The sequence below is a fragment of the Typopeltis vanoorti genome, chromosome 1 (genome assembly GCF_054136105.1).
Source record: "Typopeltis vanoorti isolate ZY-2024b chromosome 1, IOZ_Tvanoo_1.0, whole genome shotgun sequence".
NCBI lineage: Eukaryota > Metazoa > Arthropoda > Arachnida > Uropygi > Thelyphonidae > Typopeltis > Typopeltis vanoorti.
This window is the reverse complement of record NC_143549.1, coordinates 53,331,961-53,345,126: the sequence shown is the minus strand read 5'-3', so window position 1 is coordinate 53,345,126 and position 13,166 is coordinate 53,331,961. Positions and strand designations below refer to the sequence as shown.

At 38.3% G+C, this 13,166-nt stretch overlaps 1 protein-coding gene across 5 annotated transcripts in view; it reads right to left on the bottom strand.

The window, feature by feature from the left end:
- Positions 1-13,166, bottom strand: part of LOC150109983 (uncharacterized) — an 80,024-nt gene that overhangs the window by 51,432 nt on the left and 15,426 nt on the right. For all 5 annotated transcript variants that reach the window (XM_090397469.1, XM_090397479.1, XM_090397498.1 and 2 more), the window contains exon 2: positions 11,578-11,752. The gene's annotated coding sequence lies outside the window, so the exon portion shown is untranslated. The remainder of the gene's footprint in view (positions 1-11,577; positions 11,753-13,166) is intronic.

The following is a 13,166-nucleotide window of genomic DNA, read 5'->3' as shown; positions in this document are numbered from 1 at the left end:
CTTAGGCAACATGTAATAGAAGGAACACAAGGTTCAAGCATCAGAATGGCTGATTATAACTGAGATGGCATCTCTTCCCCCAGCTGGAGAGAGTGATCATGTAGTTTTGACTTGGAAGATGAATAGCCATGCAGGAGTATCAAAGAGAAGGGAATATATGTGGAATTATAAGACAGGTGATTATAATAGACTTAGAAATCAACTTGGGCTGGTTACATGGAGGGAGGAATTGGAAGGGCGAGTTGGATTGTTGCTCGGGAAATTATGAATGAATATTTGTTAGCAGCCATAGTAAGCTGTATTCCATGAGTGAAGAAGAGGACAGAAATTGGTTTAAAGTGGATGACAAACTATATCAAACAGGAACTGTAGGTGAAAAAGAGATTATGGAAGAGATATAAGGAGAATAGGTGGAGAGCAGATGCATGAAGAATATAAGACTCACGCCAGGGGAGTGACTAGTATGGTAAGAAAGGCAAAACAGGAATATGAGAAGAGAAAGGCCCAGAGATTCAAACAAAATCCTAGGGAATTTTTTAGTTATGGGGCCAGTAGGAGGAGAAATTATTGTGGAAGAAATGACATTGTTGGATAAAAATGGGAATAGAGTGACTGATGCAGAGGATATAGCATAGTTGTTCAAAACACTTAATTGGAGTATTTCATCCTGGAGAAGGTTTTAATACTAGAGGGATAGGGCAGGTTCGAGGTGCAAGAGGAGAATGTGTTTCAAATTCTGAGTACTATGGATGTTAATAAAGCTGTGGAACTGGATGGAATTTCGCCATGGTTTTGAGGAAATGTCGTAAAGAACTAACAGCTCAGTTGACCTGGCTTTTCAAAGTCTTGCTATGATAAAGGTACCCAAGGAATGGAAGGAAGGTAAGATAGTGTCATTGCATAAGTGTGGCAGCAGACTGTAAATGTTCAAATTATAGACCAGTTTGTGTTTCATCAGTAATTGTTAAGATCTTGGAGAAATTAGTGAAGAACCATATATACAGTGTTGGGCACATGAGAGTAATGTTATCTGTGAGAGTCAACACAGATATGTTAAGGGGGGGGGGGAGTGCTCTTGCTTGAGTAATATGATTGCCTTTTATAATAACATGACAAAAGTGGTTGATGAGGGAAAGGCATATACTACCATTTTTTTTGGATTTTGCAAAGACATTTGACAGGGTGCCACATGATAAGCTATATTTAAGTTGCAGCACATGGGTTTAGATGCCAAGTTAGTCAAATGGATTCAGGATTGGCTATCTGATAGGTATCAGAGTTATGTATGGTGGGACAATATCAAGGAGGCAGAAGGTTACAAGTTGAGTCCCACAGGGACCAGTACTGGGATCTGTATTTAGCCTTTATATCAATGGCATTGTCAGTGGATTGAAGGGGAATATTCAGTTGTTTGCGCATGATATGAAGCTAGGAAGGGTTATTAGTAATAGTGCAGATGTGGTGGCCCTGTAAGAGGATTTGAATAAACTGGACAGATGGGCAAATGAATGGGGGTTTCAATTTAATGCAGCAAAATGTAAAAGTTTGGGATACATAGATGGGAGGCAGCATACTTTGTTGGAGATGTACTGGAGGAAATAGGAGAGACAAGAGATCTGGGGATGATGATTGATAGAAACCTGAAATTTAGGGAACATATAGCAAAAGGTGAAGGTAACACAGAGGATTCTTGCAATACTGAGAAGGACACTGATCTGCAGAGATAAAAGAGTTGTCATTTCATTGTATAAAGCCCTGATTTCAAGGGGATAAATTAACTGTGGAATGGGTACAGAGGTGGATAATAAAGGATGGTTTCAGGACTATACAATGGGTATGAGGATTGGCTGAGGGAATGTGGACTGCAGAGTTTGGCAGATAAAAGGAGAAGTGATATGATTGAGACTTTTAAGCTGTTGAGAGGGAGTTACAGGGTTGACGCTGGGGAACTCTTTGACTTGGTGGAACGGGGGACGGAGTGAGGACAAGGGGAACCCCTGGAAGTTATGAAAGGAAGCTGTGAGGGAGAGGAGTTGTCTCTTTGCATTGAGGGTGGCTGAACCATGGAATGCATTGTCTGATAGTGGGGAGAGCATGAAAGGTCAATCAGCTCAAGGAGTGGTATGATAGACTTTGTGTTTTCTAGGAAGGACCTCCCACGATGAGTCTTTTGACTCCATTTTAACTTGATGTTACTGAATCATAATAATAATAATAATAAAAGGATATACTGTAAAACTAATGTAGCTTGGAAATACCAACGCGATTTACATCTATTTTTAAATAGGTAAAATTTCCCATGAGAATGTTACAAAAATAACCTTCTTTGTCTCTATATGTTTTATGCTAAATATCATTGTAAATAACCCTATAGGAATTAACTGTATTTACTCCTTTAACAAGAATATTTTAGAATGTCAAAAACAAAAACAATGCTTTGCCACTGGAACTTTGTATAACAGCTCTATGTAGGGGAATAAGAGAGTTGTTTAAGTTTTAGTGCATGAGAAAGTTGCTTACAAGCTCTGCATGTAGACACACCTTCAAAATCAGTGTCTAAGAGATTGGCAAAGTTCAGATAAATTTCCGCTGCCCGACAAGATGGGATTAAAGGAATGCACGGTCGGTCTTTACAGAAGATCAAGGAGACATGCCGAATTCTTCGGGAGGTTACAACCCTTCATCTAAGTTCCCAGAGAACAGGAAATAAAAAGGGACTGAAGCAAACATTGGGGTCAGCAACCAGAATCAGAGCGGCAGTGAGAGTTTTCGTTATCGGCAGTCAGGGCAACAGATGTGTTTCAACAAGATGGAGCACCATGTCATTTTGCATTAAATGTCTGAGAATATGTCAACAGACACTTTCCGAATCAGTGGATTGCACATGGAGGACCTTGAACTTGGCCTCCATGTTCTCCAACACCCCCTGGATTTCTTTGCATGGGATTTCAGAAAATGAAAGGTTTATTGCCAAAAGATCAATAGTTTAGCCAAACTTAAGAAAGCATTTGGTTGGCAGTGCAGGCAGTGGCGTAGCTGGATGGGGGGTCTTCCCTGGGCGGCACTTTGAACCTTTTTGAACTTTTAGTTAATTCTAAAATACAGTCTCGAGAACTCAGTTCCAAATATTGTATAATACTACTGCGAAGTTTCTTCACAATTGCTGTAAGTGTTGCTAGTTGAGGGAGGAGTTTTTTTAATAAAATTTGATTAAGAATTACTATGAAATAGAATTTGCCAATGTCATCGGCGATTTTGCTAACAAAAAAGTAAGAAATATAACATTTTAGAATGTTGAAATTAAAGTTTTACTTCAAAAATAAACATAGTGTTTTTAATTTATTTCCCTATACGTTGTTTTAACTTTTTGTAGTTTTTTGGTGTGTATTGAGAGGGGCAGCAAACTCGGGGACCGCCCCAGGTGGCAACTGCTCTAGCTATGCCACTGAGTGCAGGACATAACTCCTGAAATGCTTGAAAATGTGTTTCGCAATGCTAAGGATAGATATGAAATTTGCATGAATACATTCAGAGCACATGTTGAGTTCTCAATAAAGATTTGACTTATGATTTATAAATCTATCTGTTTTTGTATCATAAGTAGGTAATAAACATTAAATCGTATTAATTTTTAATGATTTCTCCAATTTCATAGAAAGCACACTCTCCTTCGATGAGTCTCTGGACTCCCTGTTGGTGTCACATAATAATAATAATAATAATATCAGGGGAGCCAGTGAGCGACGACAGCTACAGCCATTGGATGCGGCAGTTAGAATCAGAAAAATATCGGGAGTAGGATCCAGAGGACTGGACGTTACGGCGAGCCCATGCCAGAGGAGAAAATTTGGGAATGAAGAGCGATTTTTCAATTGCCAGAGAATTTGCCCATATGCTGAAACTTCTTGCCTGAGCTTTTCGAGTACTGGAAAATTGCAGTCCAAAACCCTGTCAACATCTAGCCGAAACGCCCCCTGAAGCAAGACTCACCAGATGGAAGCCTAAGGTCCAAGATGAAAGGAAAAAGCATAGACTTTAGTGCAAGACCTTTAGATGATTGTTTATTATTAATTTATTAATATTCTGATTTATTATTAATTGGAATATAATTTGTGAGATAACTTGGCATAGCTAGCTACCTCTTTGTGAGTAAATATATAGTTTCAATAACTTGATTTAATAAGCAGAGAAGTAATTGAGTAATTATATTGTATAGTTAATTAGTATTGAAAAGGGAAAGTTTGTTTCTTTATGCTGAAAGTCTAACAAATAGGTAGAGAGTAACCTCCCTATCGTTTAATTAATGTACTTTGATATTAATGTAAATAAATGTGTTTTATTTAAATGTCAATAGAGTGCCGCCTGATTCTTTAAATTACAATGCACTGCTCCTAAATAAACTCTGAATTGTGAGCAGGAAACAACTAAGGTATTAAAAGTGTAGTTTAAATACTTAAGAAACCATGACTGCTTACATTAACTTTATTGAAGGAACTAATGCTAGTGAGAGATCTACCAGACGTATTACTGAATCTTATGTCAATTTAGAAATACTGGTTGCGCAGTCTCAACAAATAAATTTTCCAATGTTCATAGGCATACGACTAGTAAATACAAAAGGTGGATAAACAATAGTAAGAAAGGAAAATATATAGAAAAAGTGTAGAATAGTAAAGATATTACAATAACGCATTAAACATTAAACACTCAAAACACCTCTTATCGTTACAATAAAGAGAATTTGAAATAGAAAGTGATCACCATTTAGTGTTGAGCAGAGTAAAATTGAACTTCATATTGAAAAGAAGGGTGTGTAAGAAAGTTTTGAAACAAATCAAAGTTGAATAGCTGAGAGATGTGAACAGTAGGCCTCAAATAGACAAACATTATTCAAGAAAAACTGAAAGCTTTAAAACAAGAACTTAACCTTCGAGATACAGTGGCAAACCCTAAAGTAAACTTTGATTGATTCAGCCTGAAAGGCATGTGGCGAAGTAATCTGCAAGGATAGGAAAAAAAATCAGAACTCCATGGTGGACTCAGGAAGTTAAAGAAGCAGTCAAAACACAAGAAGAAATATATCAAAAGTTCCTGGCAAGTAAGTCAGCTTGTAAAAATGTAAGAAAGCAAAGCCTTGTTAAAATTAGCTAAACAAGCCATGTTAAGCCTTTGGTAAGAACACAGAAAATAAATATCAAGAAGCTAGTGAAATATTCTGGAGGTAATTGAAAATGCTCACAAAGTGAGGAAAGAATACTGTAAAAAGAATCAGAGATGATAAAGGGGACATGAAAACTGAAGAACAGAGTCGTTGCCAGATTAGATCTTGCCCTGAGGCAAACAATTAAATTCCTCCCAGATGGATTATAAGACAAAAATAAAAGAAAATCTCCAATTGCTATTTCGTTTTTATTACAGGAGAAACATTAATGCAAAATGATTACATAATATTAATTAAATGTTTCCTCTATGGGGATAGGATATCGCACAATAAAACTGTTTATAAGCTCTTTTAAATTTAAATAATAAGCTATGTCCATCTCTATCGATATAGCTGCTAGACCAACCAATCTTTCTTGGGTCATTGCTGTTCACAAATAATTTTTAATCAGTTTAAACTTGGAAAAACTTCTTTCTGCACTTGCTATGCTAACAGGAATTGTTAGTGTAGTGAAGGCACCTACTGCAATATGGCTGAACGAGTGCCCTTATTAAGCTGCGCCATAAGGCAGGCTGCCCTATGCTACACCCTGTAGACCAGTGTTTCTCAAACTTCAGATATCCGCATACACCTTCTTAAATTTTCATTATTACCACGTACCCTCTTACCAAAATAATAAACAAATAAATAAAGTATTAATAAAATTAACAGCTATTTTAGCCTGTTTTTGTTTAGGAGTGTCACTTATATTTAATACATTGGCTAACATAACTCAAAAAGGGGTATATATATATATTTTAGGGCATTACGGGCGAGTATAGAAGGCAATTATGGCAGAATAAAAAACGTGGAAAAATATTGTACATACCTTGTTTTTGGTTTAAAGATGCCTTCTAAATCCAAGCTCTTGCTGAAATGTTGTATGTAAACGGGGGGGGGGGGGGGGGGAGAACATGGGGATGTGCTTGAGACACGGGGAAATAAGTTTGGAAACCCAGTTTACTATTAATAATATATATATAAATATATATATATATATTATTTTGTTGAGGGGAGATGGAGGGAGAAGGGGGAAAAACGAAGGGGAAGGGTATCCTTATGTGGAAACTGGGGCAAGGGTTTACGGGGTGTGGACCGTTTTGGTCATCGTCTGACCATCGTCGGAACTTTGTGGGAATGACTGTAGGGCTATGTCAAGGCTGCAAGTTGCATCTGCCAAATTTGGGCATTGGCTCGCTAAATGGCCAGAGGCGTGACTTAATTTGTAAGTTTTGGAACGTCCAACATTCGGAAATTAGGTAGGGGCGGTGGACGTTGATAGAATTTCCATCGCATTTTATGGCAATAGTTTCAGATATTCTAAGCATTGTTTTGTTTTCTTGTATGTCAATGATTATGGCTTTGTCAATTTGGGGGATGTGTTTTAGTTCAAGGGTGTGAGCTGCAATTTCTGTCTTCCCTGTATTCTGAGTTTTGTTTTTCTTTTTGATGTTGCGATGTTTTTTTTGTGTTCAGGTATTCTGGAATGGGAATATTGCAATCCCTGAAGTGCTCTTGTAGTCTAGTCCATAACGACCTAATTGTAGATGTTTTGGCCCATTGGGAGATCGAAAATTTGAACATAAAAGGAGTTGTTGAATTTAAAGAAGTTGGCAGATAGTGAGTTTAATCAAACTAATAATGTCATTTGGTGTTAATTTTGTGCATGTGTGTAGGGTGTGGTCCTCAGAGAGTAGTGTGTGTACGATGTCTAAAGTTTTGGGAACATCCACGTTGGTGTATAATGAAGTCGCATCTAGTGAGGAGAGGATGTCATCCTGGGATGGAGTAGTGTTGCTTAATTTCCAGAATTTACATACAACATCGTCTATCTGTATGATCAAAAATACAGATGACCTATTCTGTCATCTGTATCTTTGATGACCTATTCGTCGTTGAATGGCGCGATACAAAGGGCAAAACAGCAGCTAGAGCGTATGAGCAAAAGTCGACTGAATGAACCAGCCAATAATAAAAAGTATGACATGAAAAACAGACATATGAGTGTGATCATGAACAAAATGAAGGATAGAGTGCTGTATGGAGACTTGTTAGTACGAGGTGTGATAGTAGAGGATTTGACAAAATCGTACCAACCTGGTGCGACCATAAAGGATGTCACTGAGTCTATTAGAGAGCAAAAGGAAAGGGTGAAAGAAATGATTGTTGCGGCAGGTACGAATGATTTGAAAGGAGACAAAATGGAAATGATAGAAGACCTGAATGAATTGTTTGAGGTAGCAAAAGAAAAGAGTGAGAGAGTTAGAATGATTAGTCTTTTGTCGCGGTATCACAGTGAAATGTTTAAAAGGAGGGCCATAATTGCGAATGATTTTATGCGTGGGTTATGTATGACGAGTGGTGTGGAATTTGTGGACGTGTGGAGTGAGTTCGATGGGCGAAAGGATCTATATAAGATGGATGGCTTGCATTTGAATGATTATGGTGTAAGAAGACTTGAGAAAGTGTTGCTGAATGTGGTCGATTTGCAAATTCAGAGAAACTAGATTTATTAAGTGGGGGGGGGGGGGGTAGATATACAATCCTTAGGGAGGCAGTTAAATGTAAGAATGAATATAATATGCCCGAGCAAATAAGGACAACAAATCAGAGTGGGATAGTTAATATAAGGCATCAAGGTAGGGTTGGGGCTAATGGGGGTCTTAAATTCATGTACACTAATGCTAGGAGTATTAAGAACAAGAAGGAAGAGTTTTTGGCCATGGTTGGCACTATCAGACCACAGGTTATTGGTATTAGTGAAACATGGCTGGCTGTAGATGACATAGCTAGTGGGATTGAATGTGATGGGTATAGTGTGTTCAGGAATGACAGGGAGAATAAAATGGGGGGAGGAGTATTGTTGATGATAGCTGATGAGCTGCAGCCAAGGAAAATAGAAGTTGAATTGCAGGATAGAGAAAAAGAGCACATTTGAGGCCATTTGGTGTGAGATTGTGGCTAACAGAACTAAATATACAATTGGGTGCTGCTATAGACCAGGTGATGGAAAAGATGGTGGTGACAGTATGCACAAGCAAATAGAAGAAATGAGTGGAAGGAGGGTGATTATTATGGGAGATTTCAACTATGGTCGCATTGATTGGAGTGAGGAGAGGACACACGGGAGGCAGGAATTGGATTTTATGCAGTTATTAAGGGACAACTATCTGCGACAGCATGTAATGGAAAATACTAGGGGTCAGAGAGTGCTTGACTTACTAATTACATCCGAGGATTTGGCTGTAACAAATATGATCACATTGCCACCAATCGGTGAGAGTGATCATAGGGTCTTGACTTGGGAGGTGGCTAAAGGTGTAGAATTTTCAATTAAGACAGGGTACATGTGGAATTATTGGGCTGGAAAGTATGACAAGCTTAGGAGTTTGATTGGTTCAGTGCCATGGCATGTACAACTGCAAGGACTAGAAGTCGACAGTGCATGGGAGGTAGTTAAGAAGTGTTTGCATGAAGCAATGGCTCACTGTATACCTAGAGTCCGAATAATAAATCAACTAGGGGTTAAATGGATGAATAACACCATTAAGCTTGAGCTGCAAAAAAGAAACAACTATGGAGGGAATTTAAGGAGAAAGGTGACCGGCAGGCACACGACGGTATAAAGCGCAGACCAGAAGAGTAACGAGTGTGGTAAGAAAAGCAAAAAAGGATTACAAAAGAACATTGGCCATGCAGCAGACTAAAGAGAATCCTAAACAGTTTTTTAGATATGTAGCAAGTAAAAGGAAAAATGTACATGGCAGAATGATTTTAAACAATGGCAATGGTAGGGAAGTAACTGAATCAGTTGATATAGTTGAGTTACTGAGTGAGCACTTTGCAAGAATATATCATCCAGGTGGTGACATTGCAGAAACGAATGTACCAGTAGATTATACGGGCATTGTGGTGAATGAAGTGGAGGTGAGTAGTCTATTGCATAACCTCAATGTCAATACATCTGTGGGATTGGATGGTATACCAGCTCGTGTTGTACGAGAAGCGGCTAAAGAATTGTCAGTAACCTTGACCATTTTGTTTAATTTGAGTCTCGGGTCTGGGTTAGTCCCAAGGGGGTTGAAAGAGAGGAAAATAGTTCCACCGCATAAAGGTGGTTCCAAGACTGCTGTTGTAAATTACCGACCGATTAGCATATCAGGAATCATTGTCAAGGTCTTAGAGAAATTAGTCAAGAAAAGAATACAGGATTGGATAGATGAAAATGGGATATTGTATGGGGAACAACATGGTTTTGTGAAGGGTAGATCATGCCTCAGTAACTTGCTCACGTTTTATAACACAGTGACGGCTGAACTGGATAGGGGTAATGGGTTTACAGTAATACTACTGGACCTTGCCAAGGCTTTTGATAGTATACCACATAGAACCCTAATCAGTAATCTGGAGTAGATGGGGATAGATATAAGGTTGGTGAGATGGATAGGAGGGTGGTTGAAGGAGAGACACCAGAGTGGTTTATTCAGGAGTGGAGTCTAAAAGACGGCTTGTGACTAGTAGAGTGCCACAGGGCTCTGTTCTTGGACCACTGCTTTTCAATTTGTTCATCAATGATACAGGAAAGGATTTGAGAGGAAGTGTTCACTTGTTTGCTGATGATGCAAAGTTGGGTACAGCAATTATGAGTGCACAGGATGTCAGAATTTTACAGGATGATTTGGATAGTTTGGAGGACTGGGCTAGGAAAAATGGATGTCAATTTAATGTGCCAAAGTGTAAAGTTATGCACTTTGGGGTGAAAAGAATAGCAGCAGTATATCGCATTGGTGGAACCGTACTCCAGGAGAGGGGCCAAGGATTTGGGAATGCTGGTGGATAGGGAGTTGAAGTTTAGGGGGCACATTGCAAAAGTGACTAAAACAGCTCACCAAATCACTTGGTTTATGAAAAATACTTTAACATGCAGAGACAAACAAGTTGTTGTTCCTCTGTATCGAGCCTTGATAAGACCCCATCTACTACTGTGCCCAGTTATGGGCACCAGGGTTTCTTCGTGATGGGGAGGAAGTGGAGATGATCCAGAGACGAGTGACCAAGATGATAGCAGGTCTGTGGAATGAACCTTATGAGAATAGGTTGAAGATTTGTGGGTTGCAGAAATTGGTCGATAGGCAAAGGAGGGGTGATATGATTGAGACATTCAAATTACTGAAGGGTTTTTATAAGATTGATCCAGAAGATATTTTTGAAAATATGACTGGTGGTGGGAGGACTAGGGGCCATGAATGGAAGCTGGGCAAGAGCGTGGTTGACAAGGGTGTTAGAGCTAAGTTTTTTACTTGGAGAGTAGTGAATGAGTGGAATAAGCTTCCAGAGTCTGTTGTGGGTGCTACGACCGTGAACGAGTTGAAGGCAAGGTATGATAGATACTGTGTGAATGTCGAATAGTTGTTCTTGACATGATGTTAGGGCCTCCCTCGATGAGTCTGTCGACTCCTTGGAGTTACCCGGAAGAATAATAATAATAATAAATAGCTTCATTCTTCTTTCCCATTATTTCAAGCAGAAATTACCAGTAATTTACGAGACTTGAGATATGTAGAGCAGCTATGAAGAGGTGTATATTATTGGTGCGGTATTAACAAAAGATCAGGCGAACCAAAGACAAATTAGCATTTCAACAGTTGAGTTGAAATGCTAATTCTCTTCAACCGAATTCCATAATATCTGAAACACATTCATTTCTTAGTTTTAACATGTTCACGACAAGGTGGTGTCAAGCAAAACCATATGTTGCACCGCCGACATATGGTTTTGCTTTGAGTCTATATAGCAGTTTCTGTTGGAGGGGAGATGTGATTCATTAGTTAGTGCTGTTTTTATCCCAGCTGTCTCTAATTGCATATAATATGATTCCATGCATTAATGATGCATAGCCAAAAATTTCCACATACCCCCCCCCCCCCCAAAGCCCTTTCTCAAGACGCGTACCACACTTTGAGAAACAGTGCTGTAGAAGGTACTGACTGAAGATAAAGATATTCTTGGTGTATCAAGTAATTATTTTGAAAAATTGTTAAATGAAACAAGCCGTAAAAAACTGGTTGGTTCTTTTCAGAGACCAGGCAGAAATCTTAAGAGAGCAAAACCTCTCATTTAGTACCAAGGAAATCAAATGTCAGAGAAATGTATTTTTTGTAAGTAAACTCTCTGTTGGTGCATAAAAATAATTACTAGGACTCACTTTTTTTTAAATTTGGCTTCAAAATAATGTTGGATCTAATACCCACTTTTCCTATGTTTTTTTATTTATTTTATTTTACTCAAGATATGTAGATTAATACAAATGATCTTTACACATTTATTAAAAAAAAAAAAGAAAGAAAGAAAGAAAAAATTACAGGTATGAAACAAACCATTAAGAAAAACTTCTGATGGTTTCTGCCACATTAGAGAGAGATGATATCCAACACTGGTAGCATGTTGTTATTGCTATGTCATAATGGCAACCCGAGTAGATTTTTTTTTTTCATCTGTTCCTGGTATAAGCCTTCATTAAGAGAATATTTGTGATCCGTTCCTTCAACGGTCCTAAACATGGATAAACAAAATAAAGCTTACGTACTAATCACACTTATCTGAAAACTGTCTGTCTTATGATTTTAATAAAAGATGTGACAATTAAATTCACACAATGACCACATGCTATCATACATATAAAGAGTCATGCAAAGCCATGTGACTGTATGTCTGGATATATCTATGCTATTGGCTTGAGTCATATAAAAACAATCAAGCCAGTAGCTGATGAGCTGTGGCAGTGTTTGCATGTGCATCTTGTTGCTCTCAGCAGAAAAATGAGTAAACAGAATTTAGAACAGTGCATTAACATCACGTTTTGTGCAAAGTTAGGCAAAAGAGCAAGCAAGATTTTTTATTTTTCATATACTTTTTCATGTTTTGACCATCAAAATCTTGCCGACTCATGAACGAAATTATTAAGGTAAGCCATACTCTGCTGGGTTGTACCTGGATGAGGAGTCGGAGTAGTGGTATGACGGAGACACTGTTAAGGCCACATTATGGGAGACAAATGAATTAATTACGATCTTACAATGACCGTGGCACTGTGACAAAAAGGAATTTCCCTCAAACTAATCCCAACAACAAAAAAAGATTCAACACACAAATCAAAACATACAAACCATGCCAGAATCTCCTCAATAAAAACTCATCTTCACATCCACTTTACAAACATCCATGATATTAACACCAACATAAATGACATTTGCTATCACTTAGTCATCCAAGACACACCTCTTACTCCTGACAGAAACCCAAATAGCATCCACATCCACTATTGTCCACTTCCAGCATTCCAAATTATACACTTTACAATTCCTTTTGCCACAAGAGTGACATGTGCCTTTGTGATATCAAACACTGCGCATCAGAGAAGGGAAGTTAGAATCTCCTGCTTTTGAACTCCTCTAGCTTCCTTCCCTCATTTAATAATATTCACCTTCTGCATTTACCATTATCCAAACTCTTATAACCACTCAAATATCTTCAGATTCCTTTCCATGAAACTTAACCATCTGCAATCCTTGCCATCCAAATAGCAAGGTTATCTTCCTAGGCGACCACAATGTCCACAATTCTAACTGGCTCCACTTTTCCAACACCATTGACCAAGTTGGACGAGAAGTAGAAATCTTTGCCATAAGCAATGACCTAACACAAATTCCTAATAACACTCTTCGCTCTCCTGATACTCTAGATATCTTTCCAGATACACCATCGAGGTGACCTCTACAGGTGTATTTAAATGGCAACTCAGAGCATGCTTTTCTCAAACCACTCCCAACCTTGCATCCTCTAGCACTACAAAGATGCCATATAGGATGACCTCTGGAATTTCTACTCCATCCTTACTTGATCTGACTATTCTTTCCTTATCCAAACTTAACACATGCTATTTATAATACTATGTATTTAGATAAAG